General features: G+C 34.9%; 1 long non-coding RNA gene across 9 annotated transcripts in view; it reads right to left on the bottom strand.

Annotated features, from left to right (window-relative positions):
• LOC141507872 (uncharacterized) overlaps window positions 1–22,189 on the bottom strand; it is a 250,353-nt gene that overhangs the window by 173,860 nt on the left and 54,304 nt on the right. The window contains exon 1 of one of the 9 annotated variants that reach the window (XR_012474296.1): window positions 7,477–8,110. The exons of the other annotated variants lie outside the window; for them this stretch is intronic. This is a non-coding gene — a long non-coding RNA (uncharacterized LOC141507872). Of the gene's footprint in view, window positions 1–7,476; window positions 8,111–22,189 lie in introns of those variants that run through there. 9 annotated transcript variants of the gene reach the window in all.

The raw sequence follows: 22,189 nt of genomic DNA, 5'->3' as shown, positions 1-22,189 counted from the left end.
GTTGGGGAGTAAGATATAAGATGACTTTATAAACACAAGAAGAAATCAATCTCATAATCTTAAGCAGATAACACTGTAATAGAGAAAAATAATTACACACATGTATATGTAGAGAATAAATATAAAAAATAAAATCAAGATAGTTAAATACAAGTTAGCTGAGGAAGAAGGGAACTACTAGTTGCAGAAATGAGGTAGTGGTTCTTGAGTCTTGTCTCAAAAGAAGAGGAAGATTCTGTCAGGATCTAAGTAAGAAAGGAATGCATTTCAGGCATGGGAAACAGTTCAAAAGGATAGACCTTGGAAATTAAATGAGGGGGCAAAAAAGCTATTATAAATTTTGCTGCAATAGCAGAGAAACACATTTCTTTCATTGTATATGTTAATAATAATAATCACAAATTTGTATGGTTCTTTAAGATTTACAAAGCAAAAAGAAGTCTGTGCAATGATGTAGATTGCAATTCCTCCCCCATTCCCACCACCTAGAAGATAATGCAATCAACTATTGTGTCTCTCTCATTAATATTCTTGAAACAACACTTTGTATACATCAATTCCACTGAGAAAAATCTTCAACCCTGTGCTTAGCACAATGCCCAAGATATTGCAAATACTTGATAATTGCATGTTGATTAATTGAAGAGCTCAAAACTCCTTAGCTTGATTTTTTAAGGTCTCTCTAACTTATCTCTCAGTATTTCTCCAACTGAATTGTCTTTACCAACCAAACTGGATCACTCTTTGTTTCCTCCCAAACACTCAGCTAGCATCTTGTTTTTGTCTAAGTTCTACTTTTCATGAAAGGCCCAGATCAAGGGTCACCTACTCCAAAAGTTTCTCTGGCTATTTTAGAAAATCATACAGTTTTATTTTTTTCTTATTATCACAGCCCTTATGTTCTGCCTTCCCAGATTTGCTATCAGATTAACACATAGCAGACATTTAATAAATGTGAGTAATGAGAATGGTAATCATTTCACATATTTACTGAATAGGCAGCCCACCTCAAAGTCAGGGAGAATAGGGCTAATGGAGAGACCTGATTCTCAGGTAAACACCTTAAATCAGTCATTCTTTCCCTTATGAATACCTCAGACACAATAAGTAAATATGATATTAGTACTTTGATTATACCTCCTGCAATCTTAGCACCTTGATTTTTGCTTCTCAGATCCTAGGCAGAAAAGATAATAAAAGAAAAGTAATTTAATAATTAGTGTACTTGCTCATCTAATCATTAATTAACTGACACACATATTACAGTTGTTCTATTTCTTCAGAGGAGAAATGTGCCAGGAAACCAAATCATTTTAACAGGAGAATTCCCTATTAATGTCATTCCTAATTGTTGAAAAACTGTATCATGTTTTTTATGCATATATATATATATATACATTCATGCATATATATTTTATATGAATTTGGGGAAAATATATCCTTACATATACACTGGAATTCTTGTTATTCAACAATTTACATATGCAAGGTATAGTACCTTCATTTTTATGCATATCCTTTCTGAGACCAGACAGGTGCATTGTCTGCTTTCTATTCATCATCAGGAAATCCAATAACTTCTCTGTGTACCTACATCTGGTTAGGGTTTGACCCAATGTGTACTTGAATGTGGATTTCAAACAAGGGCAGGGAAGAAACAGCTTCTTTCAACCTTTATCTAATACTTTGAGATGTAAAACCAATGAGAGTGCTCAGCTATGGGAACCTTTGTCAACCCCTGAAATCTTAAATTCATAGGGATTGTGTTATATTAGTTAGTCTTACTTTAAGTTTGGAAGGAGGAAGTAAAATTTATTTTGAGGAACAAGAGAAATTTTTTTCTAAAAATACTATCAAAATTGAGCTTCAGATTATATATTAAATATTTGAATTATATAATATCATTATTGGCATTTATATAGTACTTCTATTTATATAGTGTTTTAATAATTTAATTCATATAGCACTTTAAAGCAAATCTAAAAATCTAAAGCAAAATGCTTTAGAAATATCTTTTCATTTCATTATCATAACATTCCTATGAATTGGCTGTTGTTATTAGCCTCATTTTATGGATAAACACATTTAGCATCCAAAAGTTTCAGTGGCTTTCCCAATACAATTAGGAAGTATAGAAGAGATTCAAACCCAGGTTAGCTGGTTCCAACAATTTTAGCTCTCACTCACTCTCTTTGAGTTTCAATTTTATTATAATATGCATCTTGCTATGCTTCTTCTTTAAGTAGATTTTCAAAGCATAACTATTTCCTAACGTAATACTGTTTCTGCACAATCCTGCGATGGTTTGGAGAAATACAGCTTTGTGTTTTATGCTTCATATGCAGAAGGAAATGTGACTATTGATTGGTTGAGAGAATGCTGAAGATGATACTGGATACCTATCTGCTTAAGGAGGTTATTTATGATTTTGCAGATACTTATGAATTATTAGAGATAAACATGGAGGGAAATGGCAGGAGAAGGATGAGAGCAAAAAGAAGGGGAGGGGAGAGAGAGAGAGAAAGAAGCAGAGAGTGAGTTAGTTCTGAAATGTCACACTGGATCCATGAAGATGGGTCTAGAAAGTCTTTGACTTCTAGAGATTACTGAGAATAGACATCCTTAGGATAAGGTCAATTTTTCTCTCTTATAGTACCAGCTAAAGTTTTATCTCACTCACAGCTAAAGAGCTCATTCACTCTTGTAAACTTTTTTAATATATAGTGTTCTAATTTATCCTTGCTGTTTTGATTAGATTATATGAGTTTACTCACAATTGCTGTTTGTGAAGATTTTTTTGTTTAACTATCCTTGATAGGAAGAGGCCTAGCTGGCAAATATAAACTAAGAGATACTTTCCTAGGAACCACTAGGTGGCACAGTGGATAGAGCACTGGCCCTGGAGTCAGGGGGTACCTGAGTTCAAATCGGACCTCAGACACTTAATAATTACCTAGCAGTGTGGCCTTGGGCAAGCCACTTAACCCCATTTGCCTTGCAAAAACCTAAAAAACAACAACAAAAAAGATACCTTCCACTTCAAGAGAAGTGATTTTTCTTTCTTAATCCCTAGACACCAAATTCTCAGACTAAAGATATATGAAGGGTGCTAGTTACTTATAAGCCTAACTCTCTTGGAAACTGTGGAAGAGACAAGATGAAGCAATCTTAATCTTGTTTATTCCTCTTTATAGAAAACATGGTGGTGGTGCCCCTTATCTACAAAGGTGGGCAAGCTCTTACCACCATTGAGGTAAATCTATATATTTAGACAGCCTAGTTGAACACACATATGTTATACTAGTTTAATGAAAGCCTTATAATATGAAATATTGAAATCAAACAGCCTGTTATTTAAAAAAAAAGCCCAAAACACTAAAGAATTGAGAATATCACCCTTACTTTGGCACTTTATGCTTCTTAAAAAATATGTAATTAAATGTAATTTTCATATTTATATATATATACATATATATACACATATATATACATATAAATAATACCTAGAAGAAATGGAATAACTGCACTAGATGTTAAATTAACTAAAAAAAGAAAAAAGATAGAACAAGTTAGATTATATAATTTTTACAGCATCCTCACCAGTAGAAATAGTTTCCACATAGCTCAGGAACCAGGAACAAATCTAGACTGTAGGACTTGAGACCAACAAGTGTTTGAGAGCAAATGAACATCCTATTGCTTTGCCCTTCTATCCTTCACCCTATAGGATACTGATGCTACTGTGTAAAGGCAGTTATTCACTAAAGGGCTCCTTTTGGATCCTCAAAGGGCAAGAAGATTAAGCCATATTTTTAGTTTGCAAGGGAAAAGCTGTTAACACATAAGGTCACAATCAGGTGCTTCACAGAACTGAAGATTTACATTCTCAAAAGAAAAATGAAGTGAAAAACAAAACCAAAATAAGGCCAATAATGCTTTGGAAATCGTGTTTCTTGCCTTATGGTTACTGAAATTCTGTTGATCTCAACATTTTTTTAACCCAGAAAGAGTGAAAAAGTTTGATATCTTGTGGTACTTGATAAACTCCTCCAGTGCACTTCCTTCTACAGATGAATTTTTTCTTCTTACTCCCCCTCCTCCCACAAAGGGCCCAGGCACAGAGACTTACAGAGAATAGGGTCATAATAAGTGTTATTTTTTTTTTCAATTCAATCCAATCCAATCTGTATTATATGAGACATCTTTGGGCCTGCCAGTCATTGCCTCCCTTATCACCTTCTCAAGTATTCTATTTCTCTATTTAAACCTTAGTCATAGGGGTAGCTAAGTGGCGCAATGGATAACACACAGACCCTGGGATCAGGAGGACCTGAAACATTTAATACTTATTTAGCTGTGTGACCTTGGGCAAGTCTCTTAAACCCATTGCCCTGCTGAAAAAAGGAAAAAAAATCCTATCCATTCTGCTATAGTTTAGTCCAGCAATTTGGGAAAGCAACTTAGAACTATACTCAGGTATCATGTTCCTACCTAGAAGAGATCAAATAAAGAGGAAAAGGTAGAATAAGGTAGAATAATATTTATAGCATCTCTTTTGTTGTTACTCAAACTGGAAGTTAAGAGGTTGTCTTCCTATTGGGCAATGGCTAAACAAATTATGTATATGAATATAATCGAATATTATCGTCCCATAAAAAAATGATAAAAGAAATGGTTACAGAGAAAACTGGGAAGACCTCAGTATTCTGAGGCAGAGCAAGGTAGGTGTTATAAATGAATGAAAGAAAAATCTGCTAGAGTGAGAGAAAATTGTAGATTTTATTCACAAATCCTGCAGGATACAGATACCTCACCTGGTGAGAAGCATGAGGTAGCATTCAAACATCAGGTAATTTATAGTCTTCAGGAAACTCATTCCCCTTCCACCTGGATTTTCATAGGCTCTCAGAGTTTGAGTTACAATCTAAGAGGTCCACCCATTTCATTACATGTCCCTAATATGATCCCCCCCCCATATCATCCAATGCATTGTATGCTGATGAACCACAATCCTCACAGGGGGTGTGTGGGGTAATATTCAATTACCTAATTGTGCAAACTCACTGGAATTATCAAGATCTCTAGGTCACTTTTGACCAGTTAAGGAATAGTTTCTTGTAATCTTGGATTTGTCATTTTTGGAATGGGATTAGGAAAACTCTCCCAGTTTTGTGATTGGTTAGTCCTCCTTTGTAATGGATTCCAAAGGGACCCTCCACACCCTGTGAAAACCAACACCCTACATTCCTCACAGTTGGAAAGCTAGGAAGACAATTTGTAAAGAATAACAATATTATATCTAAAGACTTTAAAACTATGATTTATATGCATTGATAAATCACATATTCAGAAGATTATAGATGAAATACAGTTTAATTCCTTTCAGAGTGGAAATGAAATTAAAATATATAAAAAATATAAAGTTATGGGTATGATCAAATAATGAATTTGTTTTACTTTCATATTCCTGTTCATAGATGGTTTTTAGTTTTGTGGGCAGGGATGGGGGTATTGTACAACAGAGGTTAATGCAAGGGACAGATAATAAATGAATATAAAAATAATTTAAAAAATAAATCCTACACATTTTTTATAAGACTTGTTAAAGTGCTGCATTCCTAATACCTTAGTTGACTTCCTAATTAAAAGTGATATTTGTCTCCTCTGAACTTTCATAACAGTTGCAGGGTAACTCATGATATTCTACCTGACTTTCTATTCATTTGTATATATATCATATCCCTTTTCTCCTAGGTGGTAAGTTCCTTGAGGGCAGTAATTATATTTTAATATATCTTTGAATCTTTTTCAGTGTCTATCACAGTGCTGTGCATGCAGATACTCAATAAATATAAAAAATGAATGATATACAAAAGAAAATGAACTACAAAATTCTTCAGTGTAAGGAATTCTAGTATGGAAAAATGGTCTCTCTCTCTCTCTCTCTCTCTCTCTCTCTCTCTCTCTCTCTCTCTCTCTCTCTCAATATTAAGGAAATAAGACCTGGGTAATTATTTGCAGTCACTCAGAGGCTTGCGCTTGGTCAGTTACCAAATACCAAACGTAGGATTTGAATTCAAGTCTTTATTCTTAATGACATTACTACCTTTGATTTAGCTAACAAATTCTTGATTATTTACTTCTTTACTCTAAATATTGCCTCTAAGAGTTAAGACACCAAAGAAATATGGTTACTAGAGAATCTTGCTTGTTTTCTGACAGTTTATATCATCTGATAATTTCAAATAATATGATATCTGATAGAGGTTATTTATAGCAGATAATTAAAAAATTTTTGTAGTATTGACTCACCTAGATTGAACAAACATGACCTAGGGAAAGCTGGTATTTGAGTATTTCTTCTCAACCAGTCTTATGACATTTATTGTCTGGCTCATCAGTTATGGATGATTGTGACATTAACTTAAAAGGATCGGCTCCAAAGTTGAATAGTCCAGGTTATTTGTAAGAAAAAGAAACTATATTGTATTTTTCCTTTCCCTAAATTTACTCAGAAGTGAGACAAATTTCTCAGTTCACTTAAAAAAAAAATCTCATTCCCTGTTCTAGTTATCCATCACTAGAGAATCCCCATAAGCACTGACTCCAGAAACAAAGTTTAAACCTTCTTATAATTTCAGTTACTTCCACATGTTTAAAAAAAAAAAAAGAATAACCAAAAGGCAGAATTTTTTTTTTGCTTCTGCGCAATTTACTAACCCTTTGTCCCCCTCCCCCTGCCAGAGGGGGGAAAATTCTTATAACTGATCTCCTGCTTGGATTAATTTACTTCCCCAAAACAGTGACCATTGTCAAATGCCTTGCATCTCCATGGAAACTGTTTCCTTGGCCATAGACAAAGGTCTGACTATAATACAATGGCACTAGAGTTTCTGAGGTTGTGGACCGACCCCTTGTTTAAAATCACAGTGTAAGGGCATAATGTAGATTTTTATGTTATTTCTGCCTGTCCGCTGAAGCTCCTATGCCTTCATTCTAAAAGAATATTTTTTTTTTCAAATGAGGTAGCAGAAAACAGCTTTACTTTTTTTGTTGTTGTTGTTATCCCTCCCAGCACAAAATAAAAAATGCGGGGGCTGCCACTACCTGATTCAATCAAGTGGAGTACATTTGATACCCACAGGCTACAAGTGCTGGGAAAGCTGACTTGTATTTTAATTAATAATACGAGCTACACTTTCTCAACAGCTAGGCCTATGGCAATCTGATTTGCTTTGTTCATTATTTGCTGTAAACAATTTTCAAACAACGGGTAGGCAACTCTATTTCCGAATATCTCCTGCTAATTCATAACATTAAGGAAAATGTAGGGGGCTTTTCCTCTCCTCCCCCACCACCCGCTTTGTAAGAAAACAACTGATTAAACCTTAATCATAGCCCATGGAGGCTTTGGGGATGGGAGCGATGGAGCATAGAATGGAAAGGGGGGGAGAAAATTTAAACTTGGCCTCCTACCTGGACCCAGGTTAAGGTGTCTCTGGAAATTCAGGCAACAGAATATGAAGAGGCTATTATGTAGCATGGAGTAGAGGAAGTTGTAAGGAAAACTGAATTTTACAGCCTTGATGTTGAAGAGTGGATGTTTTATGGGAGGAGCAGGAAAATGTCCTTCATTTCTGCAGGGCTAGATAGGGTAAGAGGTGATAAGTTATAAAGGAGGGAAGGACTTTGTTTAGACTACAAGAAGAACTTTCTGATATAAATAAAATGATATGAAGGGACCTATTTGAAGCCATATAACAAGACAGAACTAAGGGTGACAATCCCCTTCTCTATTTTAGTATTTGTTTTTTAAAATGAATGGTGCTCACAGCTGACCTTCTTAGATGGCTTAGGTTCAGTCTAGTCTTGACACAGGGAAATGAACAAGATGACCTCCCCAGGGACCCTTCTATTCCCATTATATGATGATTTATCAAGTGCCTGAGGATATTATATGCTAAGAAATCAAAATAAGGATAACCTTTATTTTAAATATATTTACCTACAAGTGGCTGTCTCCTTATGTAGTCTAACATCCTAAAGTAGGTTTCCAGAAAGAAATGGGAAAATCAGTGTGGTAGGATGGAAAGACTATATAATACCTGTGTCCATGTTCTATTTCATTCAACATATACTTGTTTATTGACTATTAATTGTTAGGAAATGTGTTAAGTTCTTTGATTATAGAGTCAAAAATAAAATAATTCCTGCCTTTAAGAAGCTTAAAATCTCTTGTGGGAAACTAATATGCATTAAATGTAGGTAAATCCAGCATATATATATATATATATACATATATATATATATATATATACTAAGGAATAGGAATTGTGTGTGTGCTAACAACTGGGGGGGATCAGGAAAAGCATTGTGCAAAAGATAGCCTCTGAACAGAGTATTGAAGAAGTTAAAAGTTAAAAATTTGAAGAGGCTGAGGTAAAGAGGGAGAACCTTGAAGGCATGGGAGAAATAGCTTGTGAAAATACAAAGATAGAAGGTAGAAGAAGGTGGAGTGAACAGCAAGTAAAGTGCAATGTAAAAAAACACCGACTCTAGAGTGAAGATATGAGTTTAAATCATATCTCAGACATCTTTTATCCATATGACCCTGGAAGAATCATAACCTTCTTGGACCTCCCTTTCTCCTTCTGGAGAATGAGAGGTTGACCTAGATGACCTCTAAGATCTCTTCTAGCTCTAAAATTACATATGTTTAAGAATGAATTTGGACTAAATAAGGGAAGTCGGCATAAGTATATAGATTAAAGTATTCTAGGCAGAGTCAAGTTCAACAGTCATTTATTAAGCATTTAATATGTTTAAGATGCTAGTCTAAACACTGGAAATTCAAAAAAGAATCATGGATAAATGGATGGATAGATGGATGGATGGATGGATGGCTGACAGATAGTTTCATAGATAGAAAGAGCCATAGAAGGAGTGGGGGGGGATAGGGACTGAGAGAGAGAGAGAGAGACAGAGAGAGAGAGAGAGAGAGAGAGAGAGAGACAGAGAAACAGAGAAACAGAGGAAGGAAGAGGAGGAGGAAGTGAGGGATGAAACAAGTGATGGAAAGAAGAAAGCAAGAAAACAAAGGGTAAGTCCCTCAGTTTCTAATTCTTTGCCACAAGTAAAAGAATTACTATAATTTTTTTTTTTACAAATAGGCCTTTCCCCCCTTTTTTAGATTCCTTTGGAATACAAATTTAGTAATGATCAAAGAGTATGTACATTATATAGTTTTTTTAGGCATAATTCTGTTTTATGGGTGAATTCATTCCATTCACATTCAAAGTTGCATTTACTAGTTGTATATTTCAGTCATTCTCTCTTTCCTCTTTATTATCCTTCTCACTCTCTTTTTCTATCTCTCCTCATCCCTTTGACTTATGTCTAACCACTATCTCCCTGATCTGCAGTTTTTAAGAATCCTTCCCTTAAATCTTCCTTACCCTCCTTCTTTATCCACATACCCTTCTGAAAGTTACTCCTTTATACTGACCTTTCACATTCCTATTTTCTTTATAAATTTAAAAGACTTTTAAGCCCTTCTAGATTGTGTTATTCACTCTTTAACCCAATTCCAATGAAAATAAGGTTCTAGCACTAATAGTTCTCCACTCCTATCTCCTTCAACTTGAACAATTCTTCCTACCAAATAATAATTTTACTAAGTTAGAAAGAATGGAAACAAAATTCAACTGGAGTAAGAAAAGGTCAAGAATAGCAAGGGAGGGATGGCTAGATGGCACAGTGAATAGAGTACTGCTCTGGAGTCAGGATGACCTGAATTCAGATCTGACCTCAGACACTTAATAATTATCTAGCTGTGTGGCCTTGGGCAAACCACTTAACCCCCATTTGCCTTGCAAAATCCCTGAATTCCCATCCCTTCTGGTTTCTAATAGGATAATAGTATTCCATGACATACATATACCACAGTTTGTTAAGCCATTCCCCAACTGAAGGACATTCACTTAATTTCCAATTCTTTGCCACCACAAACAGGGTTGCTATCAATATTTTTGTACAAGTGATGTTTTTACCCTTTTTCATAATCTCTTCAGGGTATATACCCAGTAGTGGTATTGCTGGATCAAAGGCTATGTACATTATTTGTTGCCCTTTGGGCCTAATTCCCAATTTCTCTACAGAAAGGTTGGATGGGTTCACAGCTCCACCAACAATGCATTAATGTCCCAGATTTCCCACAACCTTCCAACATTGATTATTGCAGGACTTCCCTCTTCTGCAAATGCCCACATCCAGCAGGTCCCTGACCCTCTGCTACCTCTCTCATCAGGCATGAGCTCACTCCTTTCTCATTTACACCCACAACTAGGACCCCATCTAATCAGTACAATAGAGTCTGGCATCCCACAACAGTGGAGGGTCCTTCATACACCTCTTCCTCAACTGTTTGATTCCTAAGTAAAGTGCCTAAAGCTGAGGCTGCCACAAGACCTAGCAGCCTTCAGGGCTTGATTGCTTGTTGGGGGTGTTTCAATTCTGCCAAACCTCTGAACTTTAGAGATTGAGTATTTCCCAAGAGCCTCTAAGTTGTCTTAAGAAATCAATTTTGCCTCAACTTTTAATTATTTCTGCTATTCTATGTTCACTTTGAGGTGATGCTTTGTTTTTTTTGTGGGAAAGTTTGAGATTCTGATATTTTCTGTCCCATTACACCATCTTCCCAGAATCATCATCCCAAGTATTTTATATTGTCTGAAGTTATTTTAAATTGAATTTCTCTTTCTAGCTTATATATACATATTTATGTATATATATATATATATATATATATATATATATATATATATACTGATGATTGTTGTGGATTTTTTATCCTGCAATTTTGCTAAAGCTGTTAATTATTTCAGCCAGTTTTTCATTGATCTTTAACAATCTCTCAGTATTTTACTGTTATATCATCTACCAAGAGTGATAGTTGTGTTTCCTCATTAACTATTTTTATTCTTTAATTTCTTTTTTATTGCTATAACTAGCATTTCTAGTTCAAGACTAAATAATAGTGGTGGTAATGGCATCTTTACTTCTTTGATCTTAGTGAGACAGTTTTTAGTCTTTTTTAAGTCTTTTTCCCATTACATTGCTCTTGGATTTCAGAGATACATTTATTTTGAGAAAGATTCTATTGATATCCATACTTTACATATAGTTTTTAAAAGGAATTGTTGTTGTATTTTGTTAAAAGCTTTTTCTGCATCTATTGAAATGTTAGGAATTTTTTTGTTATTGATATGTTCACTTATTGTTCCAAATGTTGAACCAGACCTGAATTCTTTGTATAAATCCTTCCTAGTCATAGTGATCTTTGTGATATATTTCTGTTATCTCCTTGCTAGTATTTTACTTGAAATTTTTGCACTGATATTCATTAGGAAAACTGGCCTATAATTTCCTTTCTCTGATTTTGTTCTCCTTGGTTTAGGTATCAAAATGATATTTGTGCCATAAAAGGTATTTGATAAGAACTCCTTTACTTATTTTTTCAAATAGTTAATATACTATTGGAGTGACCCTTTCTCTTTCCTTTACATCCCAAAATCCCATTTTCCTTTGTTTTTTGTTTCAGAGAATCATAGGAATAGAAAATAATATGAATAAAAAGAACTCGTCTCTTTTAAACTTTTAGGCAGAATTAAAGACATTTTTACTTTCTCAGTCATAGAAATCATACAATTAAATATATGAATCATACAACTGAACTCTAGATTTAGAGTCAGGAAGAACTGACCTTAGACTTTTACCAAGTGTGTGACTGGGCAAGTAACTTAGTAATTATCTGCCTCAGTTTCCTTTTCAGTAAATGGCACTAATAATAGTACCTAATTCTGAGGGTTGTTGTGAGAATAAGATGAGATATTTGTAAAGAACTTAGCAAATCTTAAAGCACTAAATATCTATTATTATTATTATTATTATCATTATCATCAACACCCCTTCATCTTCATCATTATTACATAATTATAACAAAACATGCCCTACATGAGAATCGGGTCTCTAAGAAGCCAAAAAAACCACTTCAAATTACCCAATCTCACTCTGAAGAACTATTTTTACCATTTCATTTAACGAGTTAAACATAAAAAAAAAATTGCCCAGAACCCAGAAAAGACCTGATTGTATACACACAACCCTTTATCACTCCCCCCCTACTCTTACCCCAGTTGAAATCTAACTTCTGTTGACTTCTCAGGAGGACTGTGGTCCACAGTATTCAATTCTCCTGGAGTCCTTGAGCCACTTGGAGGACAGAGCTATCTCTGAATAACCTTGGCGCGATTTAATTTGACTTCAGCAGCATAAGGTAACCTGCTCTAAAATTACAATCAAGATTAATTGGCCTGCTTGCTGTACAGGTTGTTCCTCTAAGTCTGCGATGTTCCTAGACAAGTGCATGAACAGTTTCACTCCTCTACTCCCAGACCCTTCAACTCTCCACAGAAGAGTACATTTGCCAGAACACAGACCAGAGGGAGCTTTCATCCTGTTTCTCCCAACAAAGGCCTTGAGTCATAGGGAACAAGCATCAGTCACATTCCTGTGTCTGTCCTGCATCCCATTCTACTTAGTGTAATGTCAACTATTCTTTTGAGTTCACAGAGTCCTCTACAAGTTGGGTCCAGGTCACCCTCCCTGAACCTGAGGTCAGGGCATTTGCAATGAGCAGGATTTTGAACTTCAGGAAGCAGAGATGATTTCTGTATAGTATCTGTGTCCAAAAATCCCTTTCACCCCCATTATTAGGTCCAATTCTGCTTCTGGTCCAAGTCTTCTTCTTTATCCTTTTAACCTTTCACAGTCAAATTAATAAAGTAAAAGAAAGAACTTAGATTGATATTTGAAAATTATCAGAATAGATTAGTATATAATTTCAAAGTACATGCTCTCAAAGCAGCGAAGTTTCAATTTGATTCATGACTCTTGCCATTTACATACAATATGACTTTGAACAAGTCACTTAAGCTCTCTGAATCATGTAAAGAAGAATTTTATTAAGTACTTACTACAAGGTCTGTAATAAATACTGCAAATATAAATAAAGTAACCTAGACCATAAAATAAAGAAGGCAAGCATTAGCAAATTCATAGAAAAATTAACAGTTCTTGGGTATTATCACTTCATTGGAAGGAATTATAGTGATTAAAGCATTGTAATCTCATTTGACATATGACAAAACTGAGGAATAGAGAGATTGTGGTGCAATGGAATGTTTTAGAATCAGAAGTTCTGAATTTGAAGTTCAACTTTGCTACTTTCTAGCTTCATGACTTTGGACAGGTCACTTAACCTTTCTGGGTCTCAGTTTTTTTTAATCTATAAAAGTGAAGTTGTCTTTGTTCTCAAGTAGCTCAAAAAAGAATCTAATGGAGGAGAAAATAAGGGATAGACAGGAGGGAAGGCATGAGCATTAGTGGAGACCTAGAAAGATCAATTACAAACCTATCAGAAATCATATTATTATTTCAATAGATGCTGAAAAAGCATTTTGACAAAATACAGCACCCATTCCTACTAAAAACACTAGAGAACACAGAAATAAATGGATTGTTACTTAGAATAATAAGTGGTATCTATCTGAAATGATCAACAAGCATTATATGCAATGAGGATAAGCTAGAGGCATTCCCAATAAGATCAGGAGTGAAACTAGGATGCTCAATATCACCACTACTATTCAATATTGTGTTAGAAATGTTAGCTTCAGCAATAAGAGAAGAAAAAAAATGGAAGGAAATAGAATTGGGAAGGAAGAGACAATACACACTTTGCATATGACATGATGCTATACCTAGAGAGTCCTAAAATCATCTAAAAAACTACTAGAAACAATTAGCAACTTTAGTAAAGTAGCAGGATATAAAATAAATCCTCAAAAATCCTCAACATTTCCATATATGACTGGCCAGATACAGCAGAAAGTGCTAGAAAGAAAAATCCCACAAAGTAACTTCAGACAATATAAAATACTTGGGAGTCTACCTGCCAAGGCAGACTCAGAAACTATGAAAACAATTACAAAACACTTTCACAAATAAACTCAAATTTAAATAATTGGGCAAATATCAACTGTTCACAGATAGTCCAAGTTAATATAATAAACATGACAATTCTACCTAAATCAAACTACTTATTTAGTACTCTATCAATCAAAATTCCAAAAAAAAAATACTTTAATGAGTTTAAAAAAATTGTAAGTAAATTCATCTGGAGAAATAAAAAGTCAAGAATTTCCAGGGATTTAATGAAAAAAGTGCAAAAGAAGATGACTTAGACCTACCAGATCTAAAATTATATTATAAAGCATCAGTCATCAAAACTGTCCAGTGTTGGCTAAGAAATAGTGATAGATCAGTGGGATAGACTAGGTATTAAAAAAAGCAGGAAATGTTTATATTAATCTGCTGCTTCTTAAATTCAAAGAGTTAAGTTTTGGGTATAAAAACTATCTCTTCAACAAAAACTGTTGGGAAAATGGTAGGTTAGTATGGCAGAAACTTGGATTAGACCAACATCTCACACCCTATAGCAAGATGAGACCAAAATGGGTACAGGATTTAGACATAAAAGACAATATTATAAGCAAACTACTTATTGGATCTATGGAAAGGGAAACAGTTTATGACCAAGGAAGAGATGGAGAACATCATTAAAAACAAACTAGATAATTTTGATTACATTAAATTAAAAAGTTTTTGCACAAGCCAAACATTGTAACCAAGATTACAGATCAAAAGAAATGTAGTAAATTGGGAAACAATTTTTACAACTAGTATTTCTGACAAAGGACTCATTTCTAAAATATATGGAGAACTCGAATGTAGAATTAATTCCCCATCTGACAAATGGTCAAAGAATATGCAGGGCAATTTGCAGATGAGGAAATCAAAGGGATCCATAGTCATATGAACAATTGCTCTAAATCATTACTGATTAGAGAAATGCAAATTAAAGCATCCCTGAGGTACCACCTCATAAATCTCACACTGGCCAATGTGACCAGAAAGGACAATGATCAATGTTGAAAAGTATATGGGAAATCTGGGACATTAATACATTATTGGTGGAGCTGTGAACTCATTCAACATTTCTGGAGAGAAATTTGGAATTACACTCATAGGGCAATAAAAATGCGCATACCCTTTGACCCAGAAATACCACTACAGGGTCTATATTCTGAGGAGATCATGAAAAAGTGTATAAAAGGGTAAAAGGGTAAAAAACATCACTTGTACAAAAATATTCATAGCAGCTCTGTTTGTGGTGGAAAAGAAGTAAATTGAATGAATGTCCATTAATTGGGTAATGGTTGAACAATTTGTGGCATCCATTATGGAACATGATTGTTCTATTAGAAACCAGGAGGGATAGGAATTCAGAGAAGCCTGGAAAGAGTTACATAAATTGATGCTGAGTAAGACGAGCAGAACCAGAAGTAAACCGTATACCATACCAGCAACATAGGGCTGATGATCAATCTTTATGGACTTGCTCATTTCACCAGTGCAACAATCAGGGATAATTTGGGGGTATCCGTGATGTAGAATACCATATGTTTCTAGAGAAAGAATTGTGGAGTTTGAACAAAGACCAAAGGCTATTATCTCTAATTTTTTTTAAAAAAATCCATTATCTTATATAATTTTGCTATCTCTTATACTTTATTTTTTCCTTAAGGATATGATTTCTCTCTCAACACATTCAATTTGGATCAATATATAGCATGGAAACAATGTAAAGGTTGTCAGACAGTCCTCTGTGGGGAATGGGGGAAGGGAAGTGAGATTAGGGGGAAAATTGTAAAATTTAAAAAATAAATAAATTAAAAAGAAAAAAAGAAAAGTTATAAAATTTGTGCAGAGTATTTATTTGCTTCCCTGGCAAATCACAGACAGGTGATACAGTGAATAGAGCAACGGGACTGGACTCAGAAAGACCCAAGTTCAAATATGGCCTCAGACATTAAATTAGCTGTGTGACCCTAGTCAAGTCAGTTAATCTGTTTGTCTCTATTTCCTTAACTACAAAATAGAAATAATAATAATATCAATAATACCTTCCTCTTAAGGTTGCTGTGAGGATCAAGTGAAATTTTATTGGTTAAGCACTTAACACAGTACCTGACTCATAGGAGGGACTATATAAATGTTAGCTATTATTAATATCATGGTAACTGAAATGATGGAAGAATTTGGAGGCCAGATTACTTGGTTAGGAAGTAGAGAAGACCATGAACCAAAAGGTGAATTTATTGAAGAAGATGGGCAGGGGATCCAGAGGCCCGTAATAAATAGAATCAAATATCTGGACAGGATAGAATAAACTTTAAACGAGAAATCATTCCATAATGAAAGGAACAAGAGGGTCTAATCTGAGTCATATTCTGCCTTCTCCTTCTGATCATAGATCTCAGGGAGTTTGAGGGTGGAAAAGAAGAGCAAATCATATTTGTAGAGAATGGTAAGAACTGTGGTATCTTCAGAAGGATTTGTTTTAATGAACATCATAATTTGGAAAGAATATAAAAGAAGGAAATTTAGGAAATAGGTCTAGTTTCAAAACTGGAATGGTATTTGGAGGTACAGAGATGCCAAATATTTTACCCTTCAACTCAACCAAATTAAACTGTCATTGGGAAATTTTGAATAAAATTCATAAAATAGCATAAAATGTAGATCATAGTAGATGGGGATCCTTTTGTATGAGTGCCTCATTTCTATTTGAGTTAGACACTAGTAATCTAGTATAACTCTCAATTCACATATGAGGAAACTGAAAGCTAAGTGGTAAAGGAATTTATCTTTTTTGTTGTCTTTCAGGTATTTCAGTTGTGTCCAACTCTTCATGACACCATTTGGGTTTTTCTAGGGGAAAATAATGGAGTAGTTTGCCCTTTTCTGCTGCAGAAGGGAAGATTACACAACTAGTAAGTGATAAAACTAGGATTTCAACTCAGGTTCTCAAACCCTAAATCTTGAGATTGTAAACATTTTCATACTAGAAGAAAGATCCTAGGTTCATAGGTTTAGACTTGGAAAGAACCCCAAAGGTCACCTTGTCCAAAATTCTCTCATTTTTACAAATGAGAAAACTGAAGTTCAGAGAAGTTAACTCACCTGTCTAAGATGACATAGGTAAAATATGATAAAATTAGTATTCAACTCAGTTCCTTTCCAGAAAATGTTATGTAAGACATTAGGCAAAATTAGGGCTGACCTTACTATAGGAGGAGATGTAAACTGGGGTGGCAGGTAAGTTCCACCATTTGTTCCTATAATGTGCCTCTTGGTATACCAGTTTTTGAGATACAGCCACATTGGCCCTATATTAGTTCTAGTTCAGTCAGAAATAAGTTTTAATTATTTCCTAGAGTTTTTATAAAGAGCAAATAAGATTATATATACAAAATATTCTGTAACCATAAAGTGCTACATAAATGTGAGTTATTATTATTGCCAAATGCTTGTTTTGCTTAAGTTGAATTTCTGGTAGGAAAGGGTGATGTTAGTAAGACAAGCACATTATAGATTAACTCACTGTACTTGCATCACCTCCAATCTAATGCTTCAAGGACAGAGTTGAGCAATAATTTGTAAAAGACTTTGATGTCACTGAAGGAAATATGGTTACTTTATCTCATTCACCAAACCCAAGACAGGTTATATCTACTCTCTAAAGTCACCTTGCCCAATATGTGCATGGCACTTACTTGCCATGGATCAGAACTAGGTGCTATAGAAACAGCACTGGAGCCCAGGGGACCTGCAAAGTCATTCAGATATAATATGGAGACATTTGGTTTGTTGGAGGAGTGAGGCCATCTGCATCAGGTACTTCGTCATCTGATTAATGAGGAGGCATTCATTATAGCCAAGAAACCGACAGCAGCTTCCCATATAGGGAATTTAATTTATTAGTACAAAGGACAAGGGTTAAAAAGCATCAGAAAGAGAATGAAGGGGAGTAAGAAGGAAAAAGTAGGATGTGAAAATTCTTAGCTGAGGTATTGAAGCCAACTAGAGACACAAATTTGGTCAGGACCTATGATTTCATTGATCTAAAGAATTCTAGCAAGGAAAGTTCCCCTACAAATAGAGATCAGTAACTGCTTTACAACTTAGCTTTAGAGAGCTGTCTGTTGCAAACACCAAAGTGATAAGAAAGACTTCCAAGATTTATTTTTAAAAGATAATAACCATTAAGCAAATATAATAGGGACAACCAGAATGCTGGATTTCTACCACTTTCCTTCAAAATATCCAGATCACTTTAGAACAGACACAGCAACAATAAGATCATTCCAGTATAGTGAGCCATATTCAGAATGAAAGGCAGAGGTTGAATGATGGAAGTGGTTTGGTTAGAGGTACATGTGAGCAGCAATGTAATATCATGAGAGATATTTAGGTTGTTCTGGTACCATACTTGGGATTATATAATCATTGATATAGAACTGGAAGGTACCTCCCACTGGACACCATCTAATTCACCATCTTTTACCCTCCCTGTTTTATTGATATAAAGAGGGGAGTGGGGCATGGGATTGGGTTATTTGTCCATGTAGGTTTGTATGTCCACTTGGGTCTGTCTAGATGTGACTCACATTGCTGCAAGAATAGACAACTTTAGCATCTCTTCCTCATACCCTTAATTCAAGGGAGATTTGATCCTACCAGGAGGGGAAGCAGGAGGTTGGCCACTCTGTTTTCCCTTATTATGATTCTAGGTAAGCAGATTTTAGGCCCAAACTACATTCCTGATTACTATCCCTTAACAGGAAAGGAGGTTCCCCATGCTGAATAACCCTGACAACTCCCTTCCTACTAAATGTCAGTTCCACAATGAATACACATAGCAAAATAAATCAAAGAAACCATTTATTCAAGGTGATAGCAAACATGAAATCAAAGAAAGTATTGCATATGAGACTAAATGTCAAGCAATACAGAGTGAAGGAACTCTCTCATCGGGAATAAGATAACTCAGCTTAACCAAAAAAGTTTTATAGCTCACCCAAAGGAAAATATCCTAAAGACTCTTGTGAAGTAACCTAGGAGTAGTGACATGAATGATATTCTACATGTCAGCTTCTTCCTAAAGTCTTTCTCCCTGAAGGGACCTGAAGAAAGATTAGAACCCCCAGGTCTTCTCTCTAAAAGATGCAGACTAGAAGAACTTGGATCCCTCCTCTCTCTCTCTCTCTCTCTCTCTCTCTCTCTCTCTCTCTCTCTCTCTCTCTCCAACTCTGCCCATTCTTCACATAGGTGTGAGGCAATGAATAATTAAGTTTCATCAATGAAGAATGAAACCCATTTAACCCCTTTGAGCCAAAGCTTACTCTAATAAAAAAGATAACAGAAGTCTAGAAGAATTAGTTAACATGACTTGTCAGAAAAAAAAATCACACAAATAATAATTATTAAATACAGGGATTTGAACTTAGACTCTCCTACTCTAGAGCCACTGCTCTTTCCATGCCCATCCACAGGATTTTATAAATGTAAGACATTTTATAAATTAAAGATACCATTATTACTGTTTCTTGAGGAAACTCAAATAGAGAGGTAATGGGATCACCCAACAAAACAGGAATAGAACCAAAATTAGAGACCATGTTTTTGAATTCCCAATCTAATGCTCTAGTGTAGTATCTTGAGTAAATCATTTCACCTCAAAGAGCCTCCATTTTTTCAAAATGAAGGTATTAGATTCAGGAGAGTCCTTTCCAGTCCTACCTTTGAGTCATCAATCCCTAACCATTAACATTCAATAATTCTCCAGCTCCAAGTCCAGAGCAAGGTGCCCAAGTTAGAAGTCTTTGCTCAGTTTCCTCTCTCACAACCTCAAATCAACAACAAAAAGAAGCCAACTGTCAATGCATTAAAAATTGTTGACAAGAAGAGGAAAAATACACTATCAACATAAAATAACCAAAAAATACCTCAGAAATCTATTTCCTACTGTTTTACTCATAGACCTTATGGTTGTAAGTACTAGAGTCAACTTCCAGTATTCCTGTGGTGCTGCAGCATGAAATCCTTTGACAATATCCCAATATAACACTACTTCCATTGGCCAGGGTTGGAAAGGGCAGGATATGAAATGGTGGTGGTAGAGAGAGTAAATGACCTCCTAGAGTCTTCCTACAATAAAATCACCCTAGGTGGTCACAGATCTTGTCCAAATCTGGTGAACTGGAAAAAAGAGAGAAAGAGGAATTGGGAGGAGAAAGGGGCATAAGAGACTGGGCCTGTGAAAAGTTATCTAATACTGGAGAGAAGGGATTAATAAGAAATCCTATTTTAAAGACAAAAACCTAATTTATGTCATTCTTTAATTTTAAAAAAGTAGAGATAAGCAAGGGATTTCAACAAGTAAATGCATCAAATGAAAGAAAAATTAACAGTTTTAGATAGAAGTGAAAAAACTGGAAATGAAACTTTTTTCTGAAAAGATATTAGTACAGGAGACTTTAGGGGTTTTTTTGTTGTTTTCTTTTAAAAAACTCAGTCTGAGAGTCATTAAGGAAATAAAGAGAAATTATCTTAAAGTAAAAGAATCTAGGAAATAAAAACTTTAAGATGGTAGATTTAAAATCAGGAGAATAAGAGGAAACTGTGAATTAATATTTCAGAACCCAAGTCCCCCAACTCCCTCATTAGGAAATGGATATCTTTGGTAGTAGATAATGCAGGAAAAGGGAAGAATGGAACAGATTGGTTTGGAGAAAAGCTAGGATAGGACTCAATTAAGAGCTGTGTATCAGAAATTAGTTAAAGTTATCTATTCTCTCCCCTCCTCCCTACCACCACTACTCTTTGGAAAGATGGAGGAAGAGAGATTGGTATAGTACATAGGAGGGAGATGGTCACTGAAGAACCTTTGTCAGTTCCCTTCATCCTAGGAAAATTCTTGGGACATTCACATGATTGCAAGAGGGGAGTATGGTGGAATTCTTGCAACAAATTCAATTTTGAGTATAAGTGTGTAGAGTTCCATGCTTTAGGAGAATAGCAGACATCATTCTTCTTGGGACTACCTCCATGGGAAGAAGGCAGTGATTGGAACCCTAAACTTTGAGAAGGGTTTCCCAATTTAGAAAGAGAGTAATATAATATCAAGAGGGAAGCATCATGTCTCAATGGACTTGGGATAAATCCTACTGCTTTTTTCATTGCTGGGAATATGATTCCTTAAAAAAATCATTATTCCTTCCCCAAAACAAAAACAAAGAGAAAGGGAGAGGAATGAAGAAAGGAAGAGAGAAGATAGTCAATAGCTTTAAGAGGGAGTCATTTAGAAATGAAGGGAGGAAAAGTAAACAGGAACAGAAAAACAATAAACTTGACTCCAACATTGACAAAGGAAATTAATAATAACAAGATGCTTTGAAATTAGAATGAAAAGTTTTGCTCAAAAAATAGATATCAGAAGTAACCATTTCTTGTCTACTTGCAGAGGTGGAGTGCTTTAGGGGTGGAATACTGTATAAAATGTTAATTTTGCTCAGTTTTTTTCCTTGTATTTTTTTATTCTTGTTATAAGAAATAGTTCTCTGGTGATGGTGAGGGAAGGGATACCTTGGAAAATGTAAATGATTTAAGTATAAAGATATCAATAAAAATTTTATTTCTAAATAACAGTAACTCTTACTTTCTCTCTACCCCTGCTTCTCAAATAATAGAAAACCAGATGCAACAAGGAAAAAAAGACAAGAAGTTCATAATGGGAAATTGCTTTATAATATATTCTAGAAGGAGAAATAAGAAAGGGGGAGAAATTGAAATATTCCTTTAAAAAGGTTTTCAAAATTATAGATCACAGAAGCTAAGAAAATGGAAAGGGGAACAGTTCAGAGAGAACTTAACATCACAGTTTAATATGAACTTGGAAATGAAAAGCTAAGAAAATTAAAGAGAGAAAGAAAAAAGACACACAGAGATAGACAGAGACAGAGAGAATACCATTAAACACAAACTCAATGAATTTTGCGGAATGATAAGGGAATTGTGGGAGGAAACATATTAGATTAGTGAAAGCAAAATAAAGCAGAGATACAGTGCTGACAAAAAAAAGGAGGAAGGTATCTCTAAAAATAGTTTAAATGAAAATTCTAGCTGAAAATAGTGAGCTCCTTCAGTAAGAGAAAAAGAGTGAATC

The sequence above is a fragment of the Macrotis lagotis genome, chromosome 1, assembly GCF_037893015.1.
Source record: "Macrotis lagotis isolate mMagLag1 chromosome 1, bilby.v1.9.chrom.fasta, whole genome shotgun sequence".
Lineage (NCBI taxonomy): Eukaryota > Metazoa > Chordata > Mammalia > Peramelemorphia > Peramelidae > Macrotis > Macrotis lagotis.
This window is presented reverse-complemented; position numbering and strand designations above follow the sequence as displayed.